The sequence below is a fragment of the Anomaloglossus baeobatrachus genome, unplaced genomic scaffold, assembly GCF_048569485.1.
Source record: "Anomaloglossus baeobatrachus isolate aAnoBae1 unplaced genomic scaffold, aAnoBae1.hap1 Scaffold_728, whole genome shotgun sequence".
NCBI lineage: Eukaryota > Metazoa > Chordata > Amphibia > Anura > Aromobatidae > Anomaloglossus > Anomaloglossus baeobatrachus.
The window spans coordinates 12082-37684 of record NW_027445105.1 but is presented as its reverse complement, the minus strand read 5'-3'; the positions used below and the strand labels follow the sequence as shown (position 1 = coordinate 37684).

Here is a 25603-nt window from a genome sequence, read left to right as displayed (position 1 = left end):
CCATTCACTTTTCACACTTCCTCCTTTTGTTTTTTATCTTTCACACTTTTGACTTTCTTTATTCATCCAAATAGCAAACTCATCACCACTCAACCTGACCAACTCGGCTATGTCCCCGTGCTGCAGTTCTCTGTCTTATCTAGATCATTTGCAATTGAATGGAATAGATCCCTTTTGGACAAAGTGGATTCACCTGCTGCTGCAGTGACCACAGGTGTGATAACATCTAGAATTGGCATCTGGTGCGATCTCTCCGCTTCCACTCCAAAGAAAGTTACCTGTTTATTCCTATCATGCATTGGTTTTTGGGGTTTTCTTTGAGTAATGATGATCTCTTTAGTAGTCTGTTGGCGCCCTCTCCTGGAGGAATAGTTTGCTTGCTCTTGGACATTCTAAAAGAGAGGTCATGATAGACATTGAGCTTCTGAGCTCAATTGGGGACAGTCATGGGTGATGAATGTTTGCAACCTACTGCGAAGCCTCATACCGCAATATAAGGAACGTCAAATACTAAGAAAGGGCGGCCTATGAAAGAATTACTACTTTCAATAAGTACACTTAAACGGCTAATTGGGAATAGAAAAACTGTAAAAAGCCCTCTGAGAAAGCCCCCCTCTAACCTTTGATAGTAAGCTTTTCTGTAGTCTGCCTGTTGATGTATTTTCCGTTTGAACTGTGCACAACATGAAGAGACGGAACACTGGCGGCTTGTCACAATGCCCCCCGATGACATCACAATAGCGCTGCTGCCTAGAAAACAAGCTGCGCAGAAGAAGTTGTTCTTTGGGTGGGAGGGTGGGCTAGTGGAAGGAGGGGGCAATCTCTTTTTTTCCCGGGTGGTAGGGGGATGACAGGAGAAGGGAAGCGGGTGGTGAGAAAGGTACAGAGGGCAGGGTTTGGGGGCTGGGAAGGAAAGGGAAAAGATTAGGGTTTGGGGATGATGAAAGGGCTTTCTACGGGTAAGGATGGCAAAGGGTGGCAGTGACGGAAAGTCAGGCAACCTGTCCTGTCCGTCTTTTTGTATCGTGAATTGGAAAGACTGCAAGGGGGAGGGGAGTTGCTTGCGCCCTAAAGGAGGAGTTATTCAGATTCATTGCAGTGGGCGGCGGCTGCAAAACGCACCATTCTTCTTGTTTTGGCTCTGCAAAGCAGCCTTTTCAAGGGTTGGCTTGGGTGACAAAATGTCTTGTGTAGGCGTGGGTTTGTCTCCCTCTCGCTCTCTCTCCCTAAGATGTGTCCGGCATAGGCCAGGGTGCCACTCGAGGCCCAAACCAATTCTGGTTATCGCTTCTCGGCCTTTTGGCTAAGATCAAGTGTAGTATCTGTTCTTATCAGTTTAATATCTGATACGTCCCCTATCTGGGGACCATATATTAAATGGATTTTTAGAACAGGGAGATGGAAAAAGAGCTTGCTCTGTCCACTCCACGCATTGACCTGGTATTGCAGTACCTCCAGGAACGGTGCACCCCTTCTTAACCCAGTTTCCAAAAGCAGAACTCAATTCACCTGATTCATATTAGCCCGATTTAATGAATTGGAAGAAAGCATACGTCTTCATATGCACCTCAATTTGGCCCATTCACTTTTCACACTTCCTCCTTTTGTTTTTTATCTTTCACACTTTTGACTTTCTTTATTCATCCAAATAGCAAACTCATCACCACTCAACCTGACCAACTCGGCTATGTCCCCGTGCTGCAGTTCTCTGTCTTATCTAGATCATTTGCAATTGAATGGAATAGATCCCTTTTGGACAAAGTGGATTCACCTGCTGCTGCAGTGACCACAGGTGTGATAACATCTAGAATTGGCATCTGGTGCGATCTCTCCGCTTCCACTCCAAAGAAAGTTACCTGTTTATTCCTATCATGCATTGGTTTTTGGGGTTTTCTTTGAGTAATGATGATCTCTTTAGTAGTCTGTTGGCGCCCTCTCCTGGAGGAATAGTTTGCTTGCTCTTGGACATTCTAAAAGAGAGGTCATGATAGACATTGAGCTTCTGAGCTCAATTGGGGACAGTCATGGGTGATGAATGTTTGCAACCTACTGCGAAGCCTCATACCGCAATATAAGGAACGTCAAATACTAAGAAAGGGCGGCCTATGAAAGAATTACTACTTTCAATAAGTACACTTAAACGGCTAATTGGGAATAGAAAAACTGTAAAAAGCCCTCTGAGAAAGCCCCCCTCTAACCTTTGATAGTAAGCTTTTCTGTAGTCTGCCTGTTGATGTATTTTCCGTTTGAACTGTGCACAACATGAAGAGACGGAACACTGGCGGCTTGTCACAATGCCCCCCGATGACATCACAATAGCGCTGCTGCCTAGAAAACAAGCTGCGCAGAAGAAGTTGTTCTTTGGGTGGGAGGGTGGGCTAGTGGAAGGAGGGGGCAATCTCTTTTTTTCCCGGGTGGTAGGGGGATGACAGGAGAAGGGAAGCGGGTGGTGAGAAAGGTACAGAGGGCAGGGTTTGGGGGCTGGGAAGGAAAGGGAAAAGATTAGGGTTTGGGGATGATGAAAGGGCTTTCTACGGGTAAGGATGGCAAAGGGTGGCAGTGACGGAAAGTCAGGCAACCTGTCCTGTCCGTCTTTTTGTATCGTGAATTGGAAAGACTGCAAGGGGGAGGGGAGTTGCTTGCGCCCTAAAGGAGGAGTTATTCAGATTCATTGCAGTGGGCGGCGGCTGCAAAACGCACCATTCTTCTTGTTTTGGCTCTGCAAAGCAGCCTTTTCAAGGGTTGGCTTGGGTGACAAAATGTCTTGTGTAGGCGTGGGTTTGTCTCCCTCTCGCTCTCTCTCCCTAAGATGTGTCCGGCATAGGCCAGGGTGCCACTCGAGGCCCAAACCAATTCTGGTTATCGCTTCTCGGCCTTTTGGCTAAGATCAAGTGTAGTATCTGTTCTTATCAGTTTAATATCTGATACGTCCCCTATCTGGGGACCATATATTAAATGGATTTTTAGAACAGGGAGATGGAAAAAGAGCTTGCTCTGTCCACTCCACGCATTGACCTGGTATTGCAGTACCTCCAGGAACGGTGCACCCCTTCTTAACCCAGTTTCCAAAAGCAGAACTCAATTCACCTGATTCATATTAGCCCGATTTAATGAATTGGAAGAAAGCATACGTCTTCATATGCACCTCAATTTGGCCCATTCACTTTTCACACTTCCTCCTTTTGTTTTTTATCTTTCACACTTTTGACTTTCTTTATTCATCCAAATAGCAAACTCATCACCACTCAACCTGACCAACTCGGCTATGTCCCCGTGCTGCAGTTCTCTGTCTTATCTAGATCATTTGCAATTGAATGGAATAGATCCCTTTTGGACAAAGTGGATTCACCTGCTGCTGCAGTGACCACAGGTGTGATAACATCTAGAATTGGCATCTGGTGCGATCTCTCCGCTTCCACTCCAAAGAAAGTTACCTGTTTATTCCTATCATGCATTGGTTTTTGGGGTTTTCTTTGAGTAATGATGATCTCTTTAGTAGTCTGTTGGCGCCCTCTCCTGGAGGAATAGTTTGCTTGCTCTTGGACATTCTAAAAGAGAGGTCATGATAGACATTGAGCTTCTGAGCTCAATTGGGGACAGTCATGGGTGATGAATGTTTGCAACCTACTGCGAAGCCTCATACCGCAATATAAGGAACGTCAAATACTAAGAAAGGGCGGCCTATGAAAGAATTACTACTTTCAATAAGTACACTTAAACGGCTAATTGGGAATAGAAAAACTGTAAAAAGCCCTCTGAGAAAGCCCCCCTCTAACCTTTGATAGTAAGCTTTTCTGTAGTCTGCCTGTTGATGTATTTTCCGTTTGAACTGTGCACAACATGAAGAGACGGAACACTGGCGGCTTGTCACAATGCCCCCCGATGACATCACAATAGCGCTGCTGCCTAGAAAACAAGCTGCGCAGAAGAAGTTGTTCTTTGGGTGGGAGGGTGGGCTAGTGGAAGGAGGGGGCAATCTCTTTTTTTCCCGGGTGGTAGGGGGATGACAGGAGAAGGGAAGCGGGTGGTGAGAAAGGTACAGAGGGCAGGGTTTGGGGGCTGGGAAGGAAAGGGAAAAGATTAGGGTTTGGGGATGATGAAAGGGCTTTCTACGGGTAAGGATGGCAAAGGGTGGCAGTGACGGAAAGTCAGGCAACCTGTCCTGTCCGTCTTTTTGTATCGTGAATTGGAAAGACTGCAAGGGGGAGGGGAGTTGCTTGCGCCCTAAAGGAGGAGTTATTCAGATTCATTGCAGTGGGCGGCGGCTGCAAAACGCACCATTCTTCTTGTTTTGGCTCTGCAAAGCAGCCTTTTCAAGGGTTGGCTTGGGTGACAAAATGTCTTGTGTAGGCGTGGGTTTGTCTCCCTCTCGCTCTCTCTCCCTAAGATGTGTCCGGCATAGGCCAGGGTGCCACTCGAGGCCCAAACCAATTCTGGTTATCGCTTCTCGGCCTTTTGGCTAAGATCAAGTGTAGTATCTGTTCTTATCAGTTTAATATCTGATACGTCCCCTATCTGGGGACCATATATTAAATGGATTTTTAGAACAGGGAGATGGAAAAAGAGCTTGCTCTGTCCACTCCACGCATTGACCTGGTATTGCAGTACCTCCAGGAACGGTGCACCCCTTCTTAACCCAGTTTCCAAAAGCAGAACTCAATTCACCTGATTCATATTAGCCCGATTTAATGAATTGGAAGAAAGCATACGTCTTCATATGCACCTCAATTTGGCCCATTCACTTTTCACACTTCCTCCTTTTGTTTTTTATCTTTCACACTTTTGACTTTCTTTATTCATCCAAATAGCAAACTCATCACCACTCAACCTGACCAACTCGGCTATGTCCCCGTGCTGCAGTTCTCTGTCTTATCTAGATCATTTGCAATTGAATGGAATAGATCCCTTTTGGACAAAGTGGATTCACCTGCTGCTGCAGTGACCACAGGTGTGATAACATCTAGAATTGGCATCTGGTGCGATCTCTCCGCTTCCACTCCAAAGAAAGTTACCTGTTTATTCCTATCATGCATTGGTTTTTGGGGTTTTCTTTGAGTAATGATGATCTCTTTAGTAGTCTGTTGGCGCCCTCTCCTGGAGGAATAGTTTGCTTGCTCTTGGACATTCTAAAAGAGAGGTCATGATAGACATTGAGCTTCTGAGCTCAATTGGGGACAGTCATGGGTGATGAATGTTTGCAACCTACTGCGAAGCCTCATACCGCAATATAAGGAACGTCAAATACTAAGAAAGGGCGGCCTATGAAAGAATTACTACTTTCAATAAGTACACTTAAACGGCTAATTGGGAATAGAAAAACTGTAAAAAGCCCTCTGAGAAAGCCCCCCTCTAACCTTTGATAGTAAGCTTTTCTGTAGTCTGCCTGTTGATGTATTTTCCGTTTGAACTGTGCACAACATGAAGAGACGGAACACTGGCGGCTTGTCACAATGCCCCCCGATGACATCACAATAGCGCTGCTGCCTAGAAAACAAGCTGCGCAGAAGAAGTTGTTCTTTGGGTGGGAGGGTGGGCTAGTGGAAGGAGGGGGCAATCTCTTTTTTTCCCGGGTGGTAGGGGGATGACAGGAGAAGGGAAGCGGGTGGTGAGAAAGGTACAGAGGGCAGGGTTTGGGGGCTGGGAAGGAAAGGGAAAAGATTAGGGTTTGGGGATGATGAAAGGGCTTTCTACGGGTAAGGATGGCAAAGGGTGGCAGTGACGGAAAGTCAGGCAACCTGTCCTGTCCGTCTTTTTGTATCGTGAATTGGAAAGACTGCAAGGGGGAGGGGAGTTGCTTGCGCCCTAAAGGAGGAGTTATTCAGATTCATTGCAGTGGGCGGCGGCTGCAAAACGCACCATTCTTCTTGTTTTGGCTCTGCAAAGCAGCCTTTTCAAGGGTTGGCTTGGGTGACAAAATGTCTTGTGTAGGCGTGGGTTTGTCTCCCTCTCGCTCTCTCTCCCTAAGATGTGTCCGGCATAGGCCAGGGTGCCACTCGAGGCCCAAACCAATTCTGGTTATCGCTTCTCGGCCTTTTGGCTAAGATCAAGTGTAGTATCTGTTCTTATCAGTTTAATATCTGATACGTCCCCTATCTGGGGACCATATATTAAATGGATTTTTAGAACAGGGAGATGGAAAAAGAGCTTGCTCTGTCCACTCCACGCATTGACCTGGTATTGCAGTACCTCCAGGAACGGTGCACCCCTTCTTAACCCAGTTTCCAAAAGCAGAACTCAATTCACCTGATTCATATTAGCCCGATTTAATGAATTGGAAGAAAGCATACGTCTTCATATGCACCTCAATTTGGCCCATTCACTTTTCACACTTCCTCCTTTTGTTTTTTATCTTTCACACTTTTGACTTTCTTTATTCATCCAAATAGCAAACTCATCACCACTCAACCTGACCAACTCGGCTATGTCCCCGTGCTGCAGTTCTCTGTCTTATCTAGATCATTTGCAATTGAATGGAATAGATCCCTTTTGGACAAAGTGGATTCACCTGCTGCTGCAGTGACCACAGGTGTGATAACATCTAGAATTGGCATCTGGTGCGATCTCTCCGCTTCCACTCCAAAGAAAGTTACCTGTTTATTCCTATCATGCATTGGTTTTTGGGGTTTTCTTTGAGTAATGATGATCTCTTTAGTAGTCTGTTGGCGCCCTCTCCTGGAGGAATAGTTTGCTTGCTCTTGGACATTCTAAAAGAGAGGTCATGATAGACATTGAGCTTCTGAGCTCAATTGGGGACAGTCATGGGTGATGAATGTTTGCAACCTACTGCGAAGCCTCATACCGCAATATAAGGAACGTCAAATACTAAGAAAGGGCGGCCTATGAAAGAATTACTACTTTCAATAAGTACACTTAAACGGCTAATTGGGAATAGAAAAACTGTAAAAAGCCCTCTGAGAAAGCCCCCCTCTAACCTTTGATAGTAAGCTTTTCTGTAGTCTGCCTGTTGATGTATTTTCCGTTTGAACTGTGCACAACATGAAGAGACGGAACACTGGCGGCTTGTCACAATGCCCCCCGATGACATCACAATAGCGCTGCTGCCTAGAAAACAAGCTGCGCAGAAGAAGTTGTTCTTTGGGTGGGAGGGTGGGCTAGTGGAAGGAGGGGGCAATCTCTTTTTTTCCCGGGTGGTAGGGGGATGACAGGAGAAGGGAAGCGGGTGGTGAGAAAGGTACAGAGGGCAGGGTTTGGGGGCTGGGAAGGAAAGGGAAAAGATTAGGGTTTGGGGATGATGAAAGGGCTTTCTACGGGTAAGGATGGCAAAGGGTGGCAGTGACGGAAAGTCAGGCAACCTGTCCTGTCCGTCTTTTTGTATCGTGAATTGGAAAGACTGCAAGGGGGAGGGGAGTTGCTTGCGCCCTAAAGGAGGAGTTATTCAGATTCATTGCAGTGGGCGGCGGCTGCAAAACGCACCATTCTTCTTGTTTTGGCTCTGCAAAGCAGCCTTTTCAAGGGTTGGCTTGGGTGACAAAATGTCTTGTGTAGGCGTGGGTTTGTCTCCCTCTCGCTCTCTCTCCCTAAGATGTGTCCGGCATAGGCCAGGGTGCCACTCGAGGCCCAAACCAATTCTGGTTATCGCTTCTCGGCCTTTTGGCTAAGATCAAGTGTAGTATCTGTTCTTATCAGTTTAATATCTGATACGTCCCCTATCTGGGGACCATATATTAAATGGATTTTTAGAACAGGGAGATGGAAAAAGAGCTTGCTCTGTCCACTCCACGCATTGACCTGGTATTGCAGTACCTCCAGGAACGGTGCACCCCTTCTTAACCCAGTTTCCAAAAGCAGAACTCAATTCACCTGATTCATATTAGCCCGATTTAATGAATTGGAAGAAAGCATACGTCTTCATATGCACCTCAATTTGGCCCATTCACTTTTCACACTTCCTCCTTTTGTTTTTTATCTTTCACACTTTTGACTTTCTTTATTCATCCAAATAGCAAACTCATCACCACTCAACCTGACCAACTCGGCTATGTCCCCGTGCTGCAGTTCTCTGTCTTATCTAGATCATTTGCAATTGAATGGAATAGATCCCTTTTGGACAAAGTGGATTCACCTGCTGCTGCAGTGACCACAGGTGTGATAACATCTAGAATTGGCATCTGGTGCGATCTCTCCGCTTCCACTCCAAAGAAAGTTACCTGTTTATTCCTATCATGCATTGGTTTTTGGGGTTTTCTTTGAGTAATGATGATCTCTTTAGTAGTCTGTTGGCGCCCTCTCCTGGAGGAATAGTTTGCTTGCTCTTGGACATTCTAAAAGAGAGGTCATGATAGACATTGAGCTTCTGAGCTCAATTGGGGACAGTCATGGGTGATGAATGTTTGCAACCTACTGCGAAGCCTCATACCGCAATATAAGGAACGTCAAATACTAAGAAAGGGCGGCCTATGAAAGAATTACTACTTTCAATAAGTACACTTAAACGGCTAATTGGGAATAGAAAAACTGTAAAAAGCCCTCTGAGAAAGCCCCCCTCTAACCTTTGATAGTAAGCTTTTCTGTAGTCTGCCTGTTGATGTATTTTCCGTTTGAACTGTGCACAACATGAAGAGACGGAACACTGGCGGCTTGTCACAATGCCCCCCGATGACATCACAATAGCGCTGCTGCCTAGAAAACAAGCTGCGCAGAAGAAGTTGTTCTTTGGGTGGGAGGGTGGGCTAGTGGAAGGAGGGGGCAATCTCTTTTTTTCCCGGGTGGTAGGGGGATGACAGGAGAAGGGAAGCGGGTGGTGAGAAAGGTACAGAGGGCAGGGTTTGGGGGCTGGGAAGGAAAGGGAAAAGATTAGGGTTTGGGGATGATGAAAGGGCTTTCTACGGGTAAGGATGGCAAAGGGTGGCAGTGACGGAAAGTCAGGCAACCTGTCCTGTCCGTCTTTTTGTATCGTGAATTGGAAAGACTGCAAGGGGGAGGGGAGTTGCTTGCGCCCTAAAGGAGGAGTTATTCAGATTCATTGCAGTGGGCGGCGGCTGCAAAACGCACCATTCTTCTTGTTTTGGCTCTGCAAAGCAGCCTTTTCAAGGGTTGGCTTGGGTGACAAAATGTCTTGTGTAGGCGTGGGTTTGTCTCCCTCTCGCTCTCTCTCCCTAAGATGTGTCCGGCATAGGCCAGGGTGCCACTCGAGGCCCAAACCAATTCTGGTTATCGCTTCTCGGCCTTTTGGCTAAGATCAAGTGTAGTATCTGTTCTTATCAGTTTAATATCTGATACGTCCCCTATCTGGGGACCATATATTAAATGGATTTTTAGAACAGGGAGATGGAAAAAGAGCTTGCTCTGTCCACTCCACGCATTGACCTGGTATTGCAGTACCTCCAGGAACGGTGCACCCCTTCTTAACCCAGTTTCCAAAAGCAGAACTCAATTCACCTGATTCATATTAGCCCGATTTAATGAATTGGAAGAAAGCATACGTCTTCATATGCACCTCAATTTGGCCCATTCACTTTTCACACTTCCTCCTTTTGTTTTTTATCTTTCACACTTTTGACTTTCTTTATTCATCCAAATAGCAAACTCATCACCACTCAACCTGACCAACTCGGCTATGTCCCCGTGCTGCAGTTCTCTGTCTTATCTAGATCATTTGCAATTGAATGGAATAGATCCCTTTTGGACAAAGTGGATTCACCTGCTGCTGCAGTGACCACAGGTGTGATAACATCTAGAATTGGCATCTGGTGCGATCTCTCCGCTTCCACTCCAAAGAAAGTTACCTGTTTATTCCTATCATGCATTGGTTTTTGGGGTTTTCTTTGAGTAATGATGATCTCTTTAGTAGTCTGTTGGCGCCCTCTCCTGGAGGAATAGTTTGCTTGCTCTTGGACATTCTAAAAGAGAGGTCATGATAGACATTGAGCTTCTGAGCTCAATTGGGGACAGTCATGGGTGATGAATGTTTGCAACCTACTGCGAAGCCTCATACCGCAATATAAGGAACGTCAAATACTAAGAAAGGGCGGCCTATGAAAGAATTACTACTTTCAATAAGTACACTTAAACGGCTAATTGGGAATAGAAAAACTGTAAAAAGCCCTCTGAGAAAGCCCCCCTCTAACCTTTGATAGTAAGCTTTTCTGTAGTCTGCCTGTTGATGTATTTTCCGTTTGAACTGTGCACAACATGAAGAGACGGAACACTGGCGGCTTGTCACAATGCCCCCCGATGACATCACAATAGCGCTGCTGCCTAGAAAACAAGCTGCGCAGAAGAAGTTGTTCTTTGGGTGGGAGGGTGGGCTAGTGGAAGGAGGGGGCAATCTCTTTTTTTCCCGGGTGGTAGGGGGATGACAGGAGAAGGGAAGCGGGTGGTGAGAAAGGTACAGAGGGCAGGGTTTGGGGGCTGGGAAGGAAAGGGAAAAGATTAGGGTTTGGGGATGATGAAAGGGCTTTCTACGGGTAAGGATGGCAAAGGGTGGCAGTGACGGAAAGTCAGGCAACCTGTCCTGTCCGTCTTTTTGTATCGTGAATTGGAAAGACTGCAAGGGGGAGGGGAGTTGCTTGCGCCCTAAAGGAGGAGTTATTCAGATTCATTGCAGTGGGCGGCGGCTGCAAAACGCACCATTCTTCTTGTTTTGGCTCTGCAAAGCAGCCTTTTCAAGGGTTGGCTTGGGTGACAAAATGTCTTGTGTAGGCGTGGGTTTGTCTCCCTCTCGCTCTCTCTCCCTAAGATGTGTCCGGCATAGGCCAGGGTGCCACTCGAGGCCCAAACCAATTCTGGTTATCGCTTCTCGGCCTTTTGGCTAAGATCAAGTGTAGTATCTGTTCTTATCAGTTTAATATCTGATACGTCCCCTATCTGGGGACCATATATTAAATGGATTTTTAGAACAGGGAGATGGAAAAAGAGCTTGCTCTGTCCACTCCACGCATTGACCTGGTATTGCAGTACCTCCAGGAACGGTGCACCCCTTCTTAACCCAGTTTCCAAAAGCAGAACTCAATTCACCTGATTCATATTAGCCCGATTTAATGAATTGGAAGAAAGCATACGTCTTCATATGCACCTCAATTTGGCCCATTCACTTTTCACACTTCCTCCTTTTGTTTTTTATCTTTCACACTTTTGACTTTCTTTATTCATCCAAATAGCAAACTCATCACCACTCAACCTGACCAACTCGGCTATGTCCCCGTGCTGCAGTTCTCTGTCTTATCTAGATCATTTGCAATTGAATGGAATAGATCCCTTTTGGACAAAGTGGATTCACCTGCTGCTGCAGTGACCACAGGTGTGATAACATCTAGAATTGGCATCTGGTGCGATCTCTCCGCTTCCACTCCAAAGAAAGTTACCTGTTTATTCCTATCATGCATTGGTTTTTGGGGTTTTCTTTGAGTAATGATGATCTCTTTAGTAGTCTGTTGGCGCCCTCTCCTGGAGGAATAGTTTGCTTGCTCTTGGACATTCTAAAAGAGAGGTCATGATAGACATTGAGCTTCTGAGCTCAATTGGGGACAGTCATGGGTGATGAATGTTTGCAACCTACTGCGAAGCCTCATACCGCAATATAAGGAACGTCAAATACTAAGAAAGGGCGGCCTATGAAAGAATTACTACTTTCAATAAGTACACTTAAACGGCTAATTGGGAATAGAAAAACTGTAAAAAGCCCTCTGAGAAAGCCCCCCTCTAACCTTTGATAGTAAGCTTTTCTGTAGTCTGCCTGTTGATGTATTTTCCGTTTGAACTGTGCACAACATGAAGAGACGGAACACTGGCGGCTTGTCACAATGCCCCCCGATGACATCACAATAGCGCTGCTGCCTAGAAAACAAGCTGCGCAGAAGAAGTTGTTCTTTGGGTGGGAGGGTGGGCTAGTGGAAGGAGGGGGCAATCTCTTTTTTTCCCGGGTGGTAGGGGGATGACAGGAGAAGGGAAGCGGGTGGTGAGAAAGGTACAGAGGGCAGGGTTTGGGGGCTGGGAAGGAAAGGGAAAAGATTAGGGTTTGGGGATGATGAAAGGGCTTTCTACGGGTAAGGATGGCAAAGGGTGGCAGTGACGGAAAGTCAGGCAACCTGTCCTGTCCGTCTTTTTGTATCGTGAATTGGAAAGACTGCAAGGGGGAGGGGAGTTGCTTGCGCCCTAAAGGAGGAGTTATTCAGATTCATTGCAGTGGGCGGCGGCTGCAAAACGCACCATTCTTCTTGTTTTGGCTCTGCAAAGCAGCCTTTTCAAGGGTTGGCTTGGGTGACAAAATGTCTTGTGTAGGCGTGGGTTTGTCTCCCTCTCGCTCTCTCTCCCTAAGATGTGTCCGGCATAGGCCAGGGTGCCACTCGAGGCCCAAACCAATTCTGGTTATCGCTTCTCGGCCTTTTGGCTAAGATCAAGTGTAGTATCTGTTCTTATCAGTTTAATATCTGATACGTCCCCTATCTGGGGACCATATATTAAATGGATTTTTAGAACAGGGAGATGGAAAAAGAGCTTGCTCTGTCCACTCCACGCATTGACCTGGTATTGCAGTACCTCCAGGAACGGTGCACCCCTTCTTAACCCAGTTTCCAAAAGCAGAACTCAATTCACCTGATTCATATTAGCCCGATTTAATGAATTGGAAGAAAGCATACGTCTTCATATGCACCTCAATTTGGCCCATTCACTTTTCACACTTCCTCCTTTTGTTTTTTATCTTTCACACTTTTGACTTTCTTTATTCATCCAAATAGCAAACTCATCACCACTCAACCTGACCAACTCGGCTATGTCCCCGTGCTGCAGTTCTCTGTCTTATCTAGATCATTTGCAATTGAATGGAATAGATCCCTTTTGGACAAAGTGGATTCACCTGCTGCTGCAGTGACCACAGGTGTGATAACATCTAGAATTGGCATCTGGTGCGATCTCTCCGCTTCCACTCCAAAGAAAGTTACCTGTTTATTCCTATCATGCATTGGTTTTTGGGGTTTTCTTTGAGTAATGATGATCTCTTTAGTAGTCTGTTGGCGCCCTCTCCTGGAGGAATAGTTTGCTTGCTCTTGGACATTCTAAAAGAGAGGTCATGATAGACATTGAGCTTCTGAGCTCAATTGGGGACAGTCATGGGTGATGAATGTTTGCAACCTACTGCGAAGCCTCATACCGCAATATAAGGAACGTCAAATACTAAGAAAGGGCGGCCTATGAAAGAATTACTACTTTCAATAAGTACACTTAAACGGCTAATTGGGAATAGAAAAACTGTAAAAAGCCCTCTGAGAAAGCCCCCCTCTAACCTTTGATAGTAAGCTTTTCTGTAGTCTGCCTGTTGATGTATTTTCCGTTTGAACTGTGCACAACATGAAGAGACGGAACACTGGCGGCTTGTCACAATGCCCCCCGATGACATCACAATAGCGCTGCTGCCTAGAAAACAAGCTGCGCAGAAGAAGTTGTTCTTTGGGTGGGAGGGTGGGCTAGTGGAAGGAGGGGGCAATCTCTTTTTTTCCCGGGTGGTAGGGGGATGACAGGAGAAGGGAAGCGGGTGGTGAGAAAGGTACAGAGGGCAGGGTTTGGGGGCTGGGAAGGAAAGGGAAAAGATTAGGGTTTGGGGATGATGAAAGGGCTTTCTACGGGTAAGGATGGCAAAGGGTGGCAGTGACGGAAAGTCAGGCAACCTGTCCTGTCCGTCTTTTTGTATCGTGAATTGGAAAGACTGCAAGGGGGAGGGGAGTTGCTTGCGCCCTAAAGGAGGAGTTATTCAGATTCATTGCAGTGGGCGGCGGCTGCAAAACGCACCATTCTTCTTGTTTTGGCTCTGCAAAGCAGCCTTTTCAAGGGTTGGCTTGGGTGACAAAATGTCTTGTGTAGGCGTGGGTTTGTCTCCCTCTCGCTCTCTCTCCCTAAGATGTGTCCGGCATAGGCCAGGGTGCCACTCGAGGCCCAAACCAATTCTGGTTATCGCTTCTCGGCCTTTTGGCTAAGATCATGTGTAGTATCGCTTCTCGGCCTTTTGGCTAAGATCAAGTGTAGTATCTGTGAGGCTCGGCAGATGCAATGCACACTGGAAGGTTGCGCTTGCTAGTACTCTTGATGTATAGTATATTCATCTAGAGGAAAACATGGCCCTACCAGGATCGAGGCTATTAGACTGAGTAAGTGTGGGGGCTATGGTGCAATGTGCCCCAGGACTGACGACCCTGGAGTGAGTCTGAGCTTGCTGGCTTGGGACCCCGGCGAGCCTTGGGCTCTGTAGCACACCGTACCTTGCCCTTTCATACTTTCTGAGCATATTGCTCTATCCCGGCCTTCTGGCTAGGAAGGGAAATTTTTATAATCATGGTCGGAGGTCCGTTCAGCTTTGGGCTGAGAAACCAACACCCGGTTGGAGGTCCGGGTCAGCTTCGGCTGAGAAACCAACACCCGGTTGGAGGTCTGGGTCAGCTTCGGCTGAGAAACCAACACCCGGTTGGAGGTCCGGGTCAGCTTCGGCTGAGAAACCAACACCCGGTTGGAGGTCCGGTTAGCCTTGGGCTGAGAAACCAACACCGGTTGACGGTCCGGGCAGTTTCGGCTGCGAAACCAACAACTAGTAGCTCTCTACTCCACTTGGGTAAGATGCCTGGGTGGACGCTGGGAGCAACGACAAGGCTCAACCAGGCTTCGGCTTGGGGGAGCACCGAAGATCCCTGACCCTTGCTGTGGCCTTCTGGCTCGGAGGGACGGGGTTGATTTTTGGGGACCCTCTCCTCACGGAGGGGTCCACACGAATCCTAGCCTTTGCACTGTTTTTGGTGTGACTTCGGTCATGCATTTTTTGTGGTGCTTTGGAAAGCTTCATTAAATCAATCTGTTCTTATCAGTTTAATATCTGATACGTCCCCTATCTGGGGACCATATATTAAATGGATTTTTAGAACAGGGAGATGGAAAAAGAGCTTGCTCTGTCCACTCCACGCATTGACCTGGTATTGCAGTACCTCCAGGAACGGTGCACCCCTTCTTAACCCAGTTTCCAAAAGCAGAACTCAATTCACCTGATTCATATTAGCCCGATTTAATGAATTGGAAGAAAGCATACGTCTTCATATGCACCTCAATTTGGCCCATTCACTTTTCACACTTCCTCCTTTTGTTTTTTATCTTTCACACTTTTGACTTTCTTTATTCATCCAAATAGCAAACTCATCACCACTCAACCTGACCAACTCGGCTATGTCCCCGTGCTGCAGTTCTCTGTCTTATCTAGATCATTTGCAATTGAATGGAATAGATCCCTTTTGGACAAAGTGGATTCACCTGCTGCTGCAGTGACCACAGGTGTGATAACATCTAGAATTGGCATCTGGTGCGATCTCTCCGCTTCCACTCCAAAGAAAGTTACCTGTTTATTCCTATCATGCATTGGTTTTTGGGGTTTTCTTTGAGTAATGATGATCTCTTTAGTAGTCTGTTGGCGCCCTCTCCTGGAGGAATAGTTTGCTTGCTCTTGGACATTCTAAAAGAGAGGTCATGATAGACATTGAGCTTCTGAGCTCAATTGGGGACAGTCATGGGTGATGAATGTTTGCAACCTACTGCGAAGCCTCATACCGCAATATAAGGAACGTCAAATACTAAGAAAGGGCGGCCTATGAAAGAATTACTACTTTCAATAAGTACACTTAAACGGCTAATTGGGAATAGAAAAACTGTAAAAAGCCCTCTGAGAAAGCCCCCCTCTAACCTTTGATAGTAAGCTTTTCTGTAGTCTGCCTGTTGATGTATTTTCCGTTTGAACTGTGCACAACATGAAGAGACGGAACACTGGCGGCTTGTCACAATGCCCCCCGATGACATCACAATAGCGCTGCTGCCTAGAAAACAAGCTGCGCAGAAGAAGTTGTTCTTTGGGTGGGAGGGTGGGCTAGTGGAAGGAGGGGGCAATCTCTTTTTTTCCCGGGTGGTAGGGGGATGACAGGAGAAGGGAAGCGGGTGGTGAGAAAGGTACAGAGGGCAGGGTTTGGGGGCTGGGAAGGAAAGGGAAAAGATTAGGGTTTGGGGATGATGAAAGGGCTTTCTACGGGTAAGGATGGCAAAGGGTGGCAGTGACGGAAAGTCAGGCAACCTGTCCTGTCCGTCTTTTTGTATCGTGAATTGGAAAGACTGCAAGGGGGAGGGGAGTTGCTTGCGCCCTAAAGGAGGAGTTATTCAGATTCATTGCAGTGGGCGGCGGCTGCAAAACGCACCATTCTTCTTGTTTTGGCTCTGCAAAGCAGCCTTTTCAAGGGTTGGCTTGGGTGACAAAATGTCTTGTGTAGGCGTGGGTTTGTCTCCCTCTCGCTCTCTCTCCCTAAGATGTGTCCGGCATAGGCCAGGGTGCCACTCGAGGCCCAAACCAATTCTGGTTATCGCTTCTCGGCCTTTTGGCTAAGATCAAGTGTAGTATCTGTTCTTATCAGTTTAATATCTGATACGTCCCCTATCTGGGGACCATATATTAAATGGATTTTTAGAACAGGGAGATGGAAAAAGAGCTTGCTCTGTCCACTCCACGCATTGACCTGGTATTGCAGTACCTCCAGGAACGGTGCACCCCTTCTTAACCCAGTTTCCAAAAGCAGAACTCAATTCACCTGATTCATATTAGCCCGATTTAATGAATTGGAAGAAAGCATACGTCTTCATATGCACCTCAATTTGGCCCATTCACTTTTCACACTTCCTCCTTTTGTTTTTTATCTTTCACACTTTTGACTTTCTTTATTCATCCAAATAGCAAACTCATCACCACTCAACCTGACCAACTCGGCTATGTCCCCGTGCTGCAGTTCTCTGTCTTATCTAGATCATTTGCAATTGAATGGAATAGATCCCTTTTGGACAAAGTGGATTCACCTGCTGCTGCAGTGACCACAGGTGTGATAACTAGTGATGAGCGAGCATGCTTGTCACTACTCGGTACTCGCACGAGTATCACTGTACTCGGGCTGCTCGGCGGGGACCGAGTAATCTCGCGATACTCGTGCTTTACTCGTGGTCTTCATTTCTGCATGTTGGCGCTCTTTTGAGAGCCAGCCCTCATGCAGGGATTGGCTGGCAGACCACTGCAATGCCACAGCCCTGTTAGTTGTGGAATTGCAGTGATTGGCCGGCCTGCACAGCGTCACCGAGCCTTTATATCGGCCGGCGCGCTGTGCTCTGCTCACAGCTATTCTGACAGTGAGTGTAGGGAGAGTGTCGCTGATTCAGGGAAAGCTTTGCGGCCCTTTATAGTTAGTTCCGGAGCAGGGCTGCAAACAGTGTGACCAGAAGTCCTTCTCAGGACTATTCTAGTTGTATACAGGCAGGCAGGGTATAGCCAGGTCGGAGTACAGTAGCAGAGTCCTTCTCAGGACTATTGTTGCTATATACAGGCAGGGTATAGCCAGGTCGGAATACAGGCTAGTGACCAGAAGAGTCCTTGTCAGGACTATTGTAGCAGTATACAGGCAGGCAGGCAGGGTATATATAGCCATTCCTAGTGGTGACCGTATACCAGCCTTCATCATATCTGGGGCTGGTGTACACAGTGTAAAACAGTCCAGATAGTGTCAGACTTCTCAGTAATTGTCGCTCCTAAAAACCAGTTAGGTTCTTATTGCGTCCGTGCTTGCATTTAAAAACAGCACGTGTGTGGCAGTCGGTGGCAGGGTACAGGTGCGCGTTTTGCACAAACTATTATATAACGCACAAGTCTAGTGTATAATACACGTCAGTCAGCAGTGTCTGATAGTGTCAGACTTCTCAGTAATTGTCGCTCCTAAAAACCAGTTAGGTTCTTATTGCGTCCGTGCTTGCATTTAAAAACAGCACGTGTGTGGCAGTCGGTGGCAGGGTACAGGTGCGCGTTTTGCACAAACTATTATATAACGCACAAGTCTAGTGTATAATACACGTCAGTCAGCAGTGTCTGATAGTGTCAGACTTCTCAGTAATTGTCGCTCCTAAAAACCAGTTAGGTTCTTATTGCGTCCGTGCTTGCATTTAAAAACAGCACGTGTGTGGCAGTCGGTGGCAGGGTACAGGTGCGCGTTTTGCACAAACTATTATATAACGCACAAGTCTAGTGTATAATACACGTCAGTCAGCAGTGTCTGATAGTGTCAGACTTCTCAGTAATTGTCGCTCCTAAAAACCAGTTAGGTTCTTATTGCGTCCGTGCTTGCATTTAAAAACAGCACGTGTGTGGCAGTCGGTGGCAGGGTACAGGTGCGCGTTTTGCACAAACTATTATATAACGCACAAGTCTAGTGTATAATACACGTCAGTCAGCAGTGTCTGATAGTGTCAGACTTCTCAGTAATTGTCGCTCCTAAAAACCAGTTAGGTTCTTATTGCGTCCGTGCTTGCATTTAAAAACAGCACGTGTGTGGCAGTCGGTGGCAGGGTACAGGTGCGCGTTTTGCACAAACTATTATATAACGCACAAGTCTAGTGTATAATACACGTCAGTCAGCAGTGTCTGATAGTGTCAGACTTCTCAGTAATTGTCGCTCCTAAAAACCAGTTAGGTTCTTATTGCGTCCGTGCTTGCATTTAAAAACAGCACGTGTGTGGCAGTCGGTGGCAGGGTACAGGTGCGCGTTTTGCACAAACTATTATATAACGCACAAGTCTAGTGTATAATACACGTCAGTCAGCAGTGTCTGATAGTGTCAGACTTCTCAGTAATTGTCGCTCCTAAAAACCAGTTAGGTTCTTATTGCGTCCGTGCTTGCATTTAAAAACAGCACGTGTGTGGCAGTCGGTGGCAGGGTACAGGTGCGCGTTTTGCACAAACTATTATATAACGCACAAGTCTAGTGTATAATACACGTCAGTCAGCAGTGTCTGATAGTGTCAGACTTCTCAGTAATTGTCGCTCCTAAAAACCAGTTAGGTTCTTATTGCGTCCGTGCTTGCATTTAAAAACAGCACGTGTGTGGCAGTCGGTGGCAGGGTACAGGTGCGCGTTTTGCACAAACTATTATATAACGCACAAGTCTAGTGTATAATACACGTCAGTCAGCAGTGTCTGATAGTGTCAGACTTCTCAGTAATTGTCGCTCCTAAAAACCAGTTAGGTTCTTATTGCGTCCGTGCTTGCATTTAAAAACAGCACGTGAGAAAGCCACGGACCCACTTGGGGGGAGGGGCGACATGACCAAGGGGGAGGTAGGGAGTGATGGGTTAATAGGGACAGTGGTATATGCCTAATATGGCTTTGGGGGATGGTTTTAGCCGGGGAGGAAGAGGAGGAGCAGGGAAAGGGTTAGCTGGGAGAGGAAGGAGTTACCTCCTCTTCTGTTTCCGGACGCCGAACGATCTGCACGTGCACCTCCATGGCAGATCTTCAGGAGCTCCAGCGTCTGATTCAGGCAGCGGTCGCAGCGCACGGGCCCCTGGCAGTGCAGACCCACATCAGGGCTGCCGGGGTTAACCCGTCGGCGCTTGCCCCTCGTCCCCCCAGCAGCGGCGGGCGCCAGTCGCGGCCCCCCCGCAGGTATTCCCCGGGCGCGGGGGGGGGCGAGGAGGAGATGTAAGAGCCCCTCCAGGGACCCTCCGCAGAGTGCAGCGCAGCAGCAGCGTCTGGCTGCTGCAGAGGCCGGCGGGAGGAATCTTCGTTCCAGCCGCGGCGGTCGGGAGGTGGGAGTGGCCAGCACGGGGCCTGCTTCCGGTCCCGGCCTCCGGGCTGGAGTTACTGAGACTGCAGCGGCTCCAGGCCGGGAGCGCGCTCGGCGCAGGAGAGAGGCCAGCAGATCCCCCTGCAGTCGGCGGGGGGACCGCGGGGCTGCACGTGGCGGTAGGTCCGGCGCCGGGGGGGGGTCTGCGGTGCCTGACCCCGGTGCGGCTGAGAGAAGGAGTGACGGCGGGAGCCCTGCGGCAACCGCCGGGTCACTCAGTACCGCTGTGCAGCCCCCGGATGTGGCAGTCTCCCGTGGGAGCGGGAGGACTCGGCGGATGGAGGCCTGCAATAGCCCAGGAGGGCCAGAGGCGACGACGGCTGAGATCCGGAGCCGGGCGTCTGGTCGTCCGCGCCCAGAGGCCCCTTGCAGTCGGCAGGGGGGCGGGCGCAAGAGGTCGAGGCCCGGGGTGCCGGCGCGGGGGACAGGACGGTCTCCTGGGTTGTCACCCCGGGGCAAGAGATGGAGCGGGGATGACTCTGCCCACGCGGCGGCCCTGTCTGGCGGCCGTGGTGGGGGGGGTGCTGCGGCGGCGCCCCCCGGATGTCGGATGGAAGATGAGGCCAGCGGCGAGGAGGGGGAAGAGGCTTTCGGTTCGGAGGAGTCGGATGGACGACAGACGGAGGACAGCGAGGCGGCGGTCTCGGGAGACGCCGAGCGGCGGTCGGGTGAGACGGCCGCGGAGGCGGCAGGGGCTGCGCTGGCGGGGGGCTTCGGGGGGGGGGCGGCTGCGGCTACGGCAGCGCCCGCTGGTTTCGCAGTGTGGAGTCAATTGTTGGGGCTGTTGCAGGGGCTGGCGGCGGCTTCGGGAGCGGGGGGGGAGGGGGCCCAGGCGCCGGTGGCGGCGTGGGTGGGTGCAGCCGGTTTAGGGGCCTCGGCGGCGACGGGGGGTGACGGAGCGGGTGCGAGTAGAGGGGGGGGCGAAGGGGGGAGTGAGACGGGGGGGGGAAAGGAGAAGGAAAAGGAGAAGGAAAAGGAGAAGGAAAAGGAGAAGGAGGATGAGGTGGTGCGCTTAGATGATAGGGCTAAAAGCGAAGTTTATGTTTGTTTTGAGGGCCCGCTGGGGGCCCATTTAAAGAAGGAGGTGCGGGAAAAAATTTGGAAAGGGGAATATGTGGAGATATTTTCTCTGCTTCCCCTGGAGAAATTTAATTTGGATAGGGTTAAGCCGAGTGATTCCAAAAAGGAGAAGGACGAGGAGGAAAAGCGCCGTTATAGGCTTATTCCTCGGACTTTTGCCAACTGGCTACAGGCATTTGCGATTTTGGCGAGCGTGGTCGGGGAGAAGGAGCCGGAGCATTGTTCGGCTTTGTTCGGCTACATGGATGCGATAGGGGAGGCTTATCGAGTTTATGGCGGACTGGCGTGGCTGCGCTACGACGAGCAATTTAGGCAGCGGAAGGCATTGCGGCCAGATATGCGTTGGGACCATAAGGATATTTCCTTATGGATGCGATTGATGTCGGCACCGGCTCAGCCCTTTCGGGGGGGCGCCGGGGGTTCGGGGGGGGCCGGGTCCCCGGCAAGTTTCAAGAAAGGTTTGTGTTGGCAGTACAATGAAGGGCAGTGCAGGTTTGGAGCGGCGTGCCGTTTTAAGCATGAATGCTCCGGATGTGGGGGGGGACATAGCTTGTCCAAATGTTTTAAAAAAGGAAAAGGAAAGGCTGGTGATGGGGCTGGTAAGAGGGACGACGCCGGTGAAGGTAGAAGTGATGGTTCCGTTTTTAAATAGGTATCCGGACAAGGAGGCGGCGGCGTTGTTAAGTTCTGGTTTTTCGGATGGTTTTCATATTCCGTCGGTTGTTAATGCATCGGTTCCGCCGTATCGTAATTTGCGTTCCGCTCGGGATCACCCGGAAGTGGTGGATGAGAAGCTGGAAAGGGAGGTGGCTTTGGGCAGGATGGGCGGCCCTTATGTCGCCCCGCCGTGCGGGAATTTGGTGGTGTCACCGTTGGGGGTGGTACCAAAGAAGGAGCGGAATAAATTTCGGCTGATTCATCATTTGTCTTACCCGGAAGGGTTATCGGTGAATGATGGCATTGCGCCGGAGTTGTCGGCGGTATATTATGTGTCGTTCGATAAGGCGTTGGACCTGGTTAGGGCGGCGGGGCGGGGTGCATTGATGGCAAAGGCGGATGTGGAAGCAGCGTTTCGGTTGTTACCGGTTCATCCAGATAGTCAGCATTTGTTGGGTTGCTGGTGGGATGGCAGTTATTATGTTGATCGTTGTTTGCCAATGGGCTGTTCCATTTCGTGTTCGTACTTTGAGGCATTTAGTTCGTTTGTTGAGTGGGTGGTTCGGGACGTGTCCGGGCTTACGTCCATCATTCATTACTTGGATGATTTCCTGTGTGTCGGGCCGGCGGGTTCGATGGTTTGTGCGGGTTTGCTATTTGCGTTGCAAAAAGTTGCGGCCAGTTTCGGGATTCCTTTGGCGCCGGATAAGACGGAAGGCCCGGCGCCGGTGATGTGTTTTCTGGGAATTGAAATTGACACCATTGCTATGGAATGCAGGTTGCCGGCGGAGAAGGTCCGTGATTTGAGGTCCGCAGTGTCAGGGGTAAAAGCGGCGAAGAAGGTGCGGCTTAAGGCGGTGCAGTCTTTGCTTGGAAAATTGAATTTTGCTTGCAGAATTGTGCCAATGGGGAGAGTGTTTGCGAGGCGTTTGGCGACGGCGACGGCCGGGGTACGGTTGCCGGCGCATTTTGTGCGGATCACAAAGGCGATCAGGGACGATTTGGAAGTATGGGATCAATTTTTGCAGCATTTCAACGGCCGGACGCTGGTGATGGAGAGGGTGGCGTCTAACGGGGCGTTGCAGCTGTTTACGGATGCGGCGGGGTCGGCCGGGTTTGGGGCTGTCTTCAGAGGTCATTGGTGTGTCGGGCAGTGGCCACAGGCGTGGCGGGAGAGCGGCTTGGTTAGGAATTTGGCTCTGTTAGAGCTATTCCCCATTGTAGTGGCAGTGGAGCTCTGGGGGTCGCACTTTGCCGGAAGGAAAGTGTGTTTTCATTGTGATAACCAGGCGGTGGTGCACACGATTAACAACTTGTCTGCTAAGTCGGAGCCGGTGGTGGTGTATTTGCGGCATTTAGTGTTGAGATGTCTGCAGTTGAATGTGCAGGTAGTGGCAAGGCACGTTCCGGGTGTTGACAACGAGGTGGCTGATGCTTTGTCTCGTTTTCAGTTCAGCAGGTTTCGGGCGCTGTTGCCGTGGGCGGACGAAGTTGGAGTGGAGTGCCCCGAGGATTTGTGGCATCTGGTGAGGCGGTGATCTCAGACTTGATTCGGAACTCGGTGACCGAGGTGACTTGGTGCCGGTATGCTAAGGTGTGGGCTGAATGGGAGGAGTTGTTGCGTCTGATGTTTGGTGGGGAAAGCGTGGATTACTTGGTGGCTTTGTTGTCATTGGTGAGTACGGATTTTTCAGCCGGGCGATCGGCATCGGCTGTGGCACATCGGGTGTCGGCAGTGGCATTTGGTTAAAAATGAGAGGGGAGCGTGATGTTTCACAGGATTTTCGGGTTCGTCAGGCTTTGCGGGGCTTTCGCCGTGGCGTACGGGAGAGGGACAAGAGGCGCCCTGTATCGTTTGGTTTGTTGAGACGGATGGTGGGTGGCCTGAGCGGCATTTGTGAGTCTGTGTACGAGACGGTTCTATTTACAACGGCTTTTGGTCTCGCTTTTTATGGGGCGTTCCGGATAGGCGAGCTGGTGAGCCCGTCCAGGGTGACGGGTGGTGGTTTGATGTTTGAGGACGTGCAAGTGAGCAGTAGTCAGGTGGAGTGCCGGATTCGCCGGTCAAAAATGGATCAGCTGGGCCGTGGTAGATTGGTGGTGTTATATGCGGTTCCAGGAGAGGAATTGTGCCCTGTGCGTCTAGTCGAGAGATTTATGGCCGTGAGGGGAGGCTTACCTGGCCCGTTGTTGCGGCATTTGAATGGGTCGTTTTTGTCGAGGTTTCAGTTTGTGGCGGTGCTGCGGCTAAGTCTACGTAACGCGGGGGAGCGCCCGGAGGAATTCGGGTCGCATTCATTCCGAATTGGTGCAGCAACGGAGGCAGCCCGTTGGGGGCTTGGAGATGAGGTGGTAAAGCGTATTGGTAGATGGGAATATTCTTGTTTTCGGCGGTATGTGAGACCGCAGTTGTTGTAGCATCATGGGACTTTGGTTACGTGCGGAAGGTTTGAGGAAAGGGGTGTTTTTTGATGTGTTGGTGGTTGTGCTGTTATTGGTTTTGATATTTTCGTTTTGTTTTATTTGTTATAGGGAAGTGCCTGATCTGGATCTTGGGGCACTCCTTCGTATTTTGGGGTGCCCGTCGGGCGGAGGTCCGCCCGAATGGTCGACAGCTGGGTTTGGATCGTGCGCAGGCGACTGTTCGATGGATCGGAGTTCGGGGCATGGAGTGGGGCAGGGTGGTCCCGGAATTTCGTTTCCATTGTAAAGTTGAGCGGCCCCCGGATGTGCTGGTATTGCATGTGGGGGGTAATGATCTTGGTGCCAGGGCGTCGCGGGATTTGATCCGAGACATAAAGATTGATTTACTGCAGTTGTGGAAGCGGTATCCTGGTTTGCTGGTCGTATGGTCTGACATAGTGACCAGGTTGGCATGGAGAGGGGCTCGGTCGGTGGAGAAGGTTAATAAGGCCAGGGCCCAGGTGAATAGGGTAGTGGCTAGGTTTGTGACCAGGAATGGTGGGATTGTGGTACGGCACAGGGATTTGGAGCCGGCTGATTGGCGATTTCGGAGGGGTGATGGTGTGCACCTCAACGAGGTCGGTCTGGATTTATGGGCGTTGGGTCTGCAGGATGGTGTGGAGCGTGCTTTTGGTGTGTGGCGGGTCCAGGCCACGTAAGGTGTCACGTGGTCTGTCCTGTGGCGGTGGGGGTAGGTCTGGTCCAGAGGTTTGGAAGTGATTGGTGGCTGGACCGGGAGTCATTGTCTTGGTATGGTGGCTCTCGGTTTCCGGGATGTGGCAGGCACGGGGTTCTGCCAAAGTGTGGGGGTCAATCCGTGGGTGATTGGCACCTCGTCTCTGGGTCGGTGTGTTGCGGCCGGGGACAGGGGGAGTAGTAGTAGTGGACTGGGCCTACCCCGGGGGGTATTGTAAATGTTATTGTCTATTGTTACCGTTATGTGGTTGTTTTGGGTCGCCCGTTGGACGGCGTCCCTAAGGTACTAGTCTGTAAAACAATAGGCAATAAAAAGGCTGCTGTGGCCATTTGAACCAAGTCGCATGCAGTCCGTGTGTTTAATTTTAGAGGATAAGGGGGTTTGGTTACACAGACATCATGACCGGAGAATCCTCCCTCAGCTGGTCAAGAAAGCCACGGACCCACTTGGGGGGAGGGGCGACATGACCAAGGGGGAGGTAGGGAGTGATGGGTTAATAGGGACAGTGGTATATGCCTAATATGGCTTTGGGGGATGGTTTTAGCCGGGGAGGAAGAGGAGGAGCAGGGAAAGGGTTAGCTGGGAGAGGAAGGAGTTACCTCCTCTTCTGTTTCCGGACGCCGAACGATCCCCGCCCACCCTCCCTTTGTGTTGTCATGTGGGAGATGTTTTTGGGTAGTTGGGATACCTTTTGTCACAGTAGCGGTGGGGGTAGGTCTGGTCCAGAGGTTTGGAAGTGATTGGTGGCTGGACCGGGAGTCATTGTCTTGGTATGGTGGCTCTCGGTTTCCGGGATGTGGCAGGCACGGGGTTCTGCCAAAGTGTGGGGGTCAATCCGTGGGTGATTGGCACCTCGTCTCTGGGTCGGTGTGTTGCGGCCGGGGACAGGGGGAGTAGTAGTAGTGGACTGGGCCTACCCCGGGGGGTATTGTAAATGTTATTGTCTATTGTTACCGTTATGTGGTTGTTTTGGGTCGCCCGTTGGACGGCGTCCCTAAGGTACTAGTCTGTAAAACAATAGGCAATAAAAAGGCTGCTGTGGCCATTTGAACCAAGTCGCATGCAGTCCGTGTGT

General features: G+C 49.6%; 10 non-coding genes and 1 pseudogene across 10 annotated transcripts; all 11 read left to right on the top strand.

The window, feature by feature from the left end:
• The first annotated feature begins 1283 nt into the window (after positions 1–1283).
• LOC142287454 (U2 spliceosomal RNA) lies at positions 1284–1474 on the top strand. Its single transcript, XR_012748429.1, has one exon. It is a non-coding gene; the product is annotated as a U2 spliceosomal RNA (small nuclear RNA).
• A 1387-nt stretch (positions 1475–2861) lies between these two features.
• LOC142287453 (U2 spliceosomal RNA) lies at positions 2862–3052 on the top strand. Its single transcript, XR_012748428.1, has one exon. It is a non-coding gene; the product is annotated as a U2 spliceosomal RNA (small nuclear RNA).
• A 1387-nt stretch (positions 3053–4439) lies between these two features.
• LOC142287452 (U2 spliceosomal RNA) lies at positions 4440–4630 on the top strand. Its single transcript, XR_012748427.1, has one exon. It is a non-coding gene; the product is annotated as a U2 spliceosomal RNA (small nuclear RNA).
• A 1387-nt stretch (positions 4631–6017) lies between these two features.
• LOC142287451 (U2 spliceosomal RNA) lies at positions 6018–6208 on the top strand. The gene has a single exon (XR_012748426.1). It is a non-coding gene; the product is annotated as a U2 spliceosomal RNA (small nuclear RNA).
• A 1387-nt stretch (positions 6209–7595) lies between these two features.
• LOC142287441 (U2 spliceosomal RNA) lies at positions 7596–7786 on the top strand. The gene has a single exon (XR_012748418.1). It is a non-coding gene; the product is annotated as a U2 spliceosomal RNA (small nuclear RNA).
• A 1387-nt stretch (positions 7787–9173) lies between these two features.
• On the top strand, positions 9174–9364 carry LOC142287497 (U2 spliceosomal RNA). Its single transcript, XR_012748468.1, has one exon. It is a non-coding gene; the product is annotated as a U2 spliceosomal RNA (small nuclear RNA).
• A 1387-nt stretch (positions 9365–10751) lies between these two features.
• LOC142287485 (U2 spliceosomal RNA) lies at positions 10752–10942 on the top strand. Its single transcript, XR_012748457.1, has one exon. It is a non-coding gene; the product is annotated as a U2 spliceosomal RNA (small nuclear RNA).
• A 1387-nt stretch (positions 10943–12329) lies between these two features.
• LOC142287473 (U2 spliceosomal RNA) lies at positions 12330–12520 on the top strand. Its single transcript, XR_012748446.1, has one exon. It is a non-coding gene; the product is annotated as a U2 spliceosomal RNA (small nuclear RNA).
• A 1424-nt stretch (positions 12521–13944) lies between these two features.
• On the top strand, positions 13945–14071 carry LOC142287450 (U2 spliceosomal RNA; annotated as a pseudogene).
• A 688-nt stretch (positions 14072–14759) lies between these two features.
• LOC142287448 (U2 spliceosomal RNA) lies at positions 14760–14949 on the top strand. Its single transcript, XR_012748425.1, has one exon. It is a non-coding gene; the product is annotated as a U2 spliceosomal RNA (small nuclear RNA).
• Positions 14950–16336: 1387 nt separating this feature from the next.
• On the top strand, positions 16337–16527 carry LOC142287461 (U2 spliceosomal RNA). The gene has a single exon (XR_012748435.1). It is a non-coding gene; the product is annotated as a U2 spliceosomal RNA (small nuclear RNA).
• Positions 16528–25603: the final 9076 nt, after the last annotated feature.